Source organism: Octodon degus, unplaced genomic scaffold, assembly GCF_000260255.1.
Source record: "Octodon degus isolate 3935 unplaced genomic scaffold, OctDeg1.0 scaffold00113, whole genome shotgun sequence".
Lineage (NCBI taxonomy): Eukaryota > Metazoa > Chordata > Mammalia > Rodentia > Octodontidae > Octodon > Octodon degus.
Genome location: NW_004524689.1, coordinates 6,537,174 through 6,539,237, shown reverse-complemented (window position 1 = coordinate 6,539,237; position 2,064 = coordinate 6,537,174).

The window sequence follows — 2,064 nt, the reverse complement described above, 5'->3', positions numbered from 1 at the left end:
AATTCAAGATTATGTATTTTTTTTCTTGTATCTCTTGTGCCATGTGTCAAATACAACTACTTTTTTTTTTTTTTTTCGGAACCGGGGATTGAACTAAGGCCCTTGAGTTTGCCAGGCAAGCGCTTATTCTACTGAGCTATCTCCCTGGCCCCTACAACTACATTTATAAGCAGTTTGGTTATTTACTTTTAAAATACTGTAAGAAAGCATCCTTCCTAAGGGACGGCCAGATAGCTCGGTGGACTAAAGCATCTGCTTAGGCAGAGCACAGCCGCTGGGGTTCTGTCCCCCAGCATGCCGTGCCGGCCCCGCCCCGGCGCACGCTGAGACCGTGATTGAGACTGGGCATGGTGTAATCCCAGCACTTGGGAGGCTGAAAACAGGACAATCACTGGGTCCAGTCTAGTAGTGAGACCCTGGAAACACGGTACTAAAATACGAAAAAAGGGAAAAAGAAAGAAAGTATCCTTCCTATTTTATGTTTGAAGAAAGTGAAATCGAAGTCACCTGGTCAGTCACAAATCACAAAGGGAGGGCTGGAGAGATGGCTCAGTGGTCTAAAGCACCTACTTGAAACAAGCTTGGCAAAGCACAGGGACCGCGGTTCGATCCTCCAGCACCACATGCCAGCCAGCCCCGCCCCCTGGTGGGCTGAGCTGGCCACACACACACACACACAATAAAGTGTAATAAATAAAAATAAATAAATATTTAAAAAAATCATAAAGGGAGCTGGCAGCAACTGCCTCTTCTGAATTCTTTTTCATTCATAAAAATGCCTGTTGCCTGTCTGTGGGTAACAAGGATAAACTACACGGCTGCTCCAAAGCTGCGCAAGCAGGCTGCCCAGTGGGTTGGGAACCACTCGCGAGCGTGAGCCCCGCCGGGGCGCAGACCCCTCCGATCCAGCCCGCCCTGCATCCTGGGGGCCCCAGACCGCCAGTTCCGCAGGTCCCCGGATCCGATCCGAGGCGAGGAGCTGCTCAGGATTTCAGAGCAAAGCCTGCATGCTCTGCCCAAGTGAAGATACCAGCCGTGCGCCAACCATCATGCACAAGGTACCCAACGAGCAGACCCCATCAGGATCAGACCGCGTCTGGAAACAGAATCCGCACTGATGGGAAATGCTCCATTTTTAAAAAATAAATAAATAAATGAAAAATTACGATGGCCGGCCAAATAGCTCAGCGGATTAAACCGCCTGATTAAGCAGGGGAAGGGGCTGGGGTTCAATTCCCAGGTCTGCTGTGCCGGCTTCACCCCTGGGGGGCGCTGACACATCGATTGAGACTGGGGTTGGTGGCTCACACCTGTAATCCTAGCTCTTGGGAGGCTATAAACAGGGGGATCACTACGAGTCCAATCTATTAGTGAGACCCTGAACACCCTGCAGATACTTAAAAAAAAAAAAATCCCTCTACAGGGCGTGGTGACACAGACCTATAATCTCAGTACAATGGGAGCCGAGCAGGAGGATCACAAGTCTGAGTCCAACTTGGGCAATTTAGTGACTTAAGGAGACCTTATCTATATAAGAAAAACAAAACAAAACAAAACAAAACAAAAAAACATGCTAAAAGTCTGGGGATGGCACAGCTCAAAGGTCCTGCAATTCAATTTCCCAATACTACAAAAATAAATACATAAACAAATGTTAACAAATAAGGAGTCACACCTGATGGCACACGCCTATAATCCCAGAACTCGGGATGCTGAGGCAGGAGGATTGCAAGATCATTTAACAATAACCCACAACCGTTAGATCAACTGAGGATTCCAAGATCAAACCCATCCTGAATTATACAGCAAGACTCTGATCTTAACAGGGCATGGGGCACATACCTGTAATCCCAGCAGTTGGGAGGCTGGGGCAGAAGGATCACTGTAAATTCAAGGCCAGTCTGGACTACACAGTGAATTGCAGGCCACTATATAGTAAGACCTTGTCTCAAGAAGGAAAAAAAAAGGGGGCTGGGAGATAGCTCAGTAGAATAAGTGCTTGCCTGGCAAGCACAGGGGCCTGAGGTCAATTCCCAGTTCCTCTAAAATAAAAAAATAAAATAA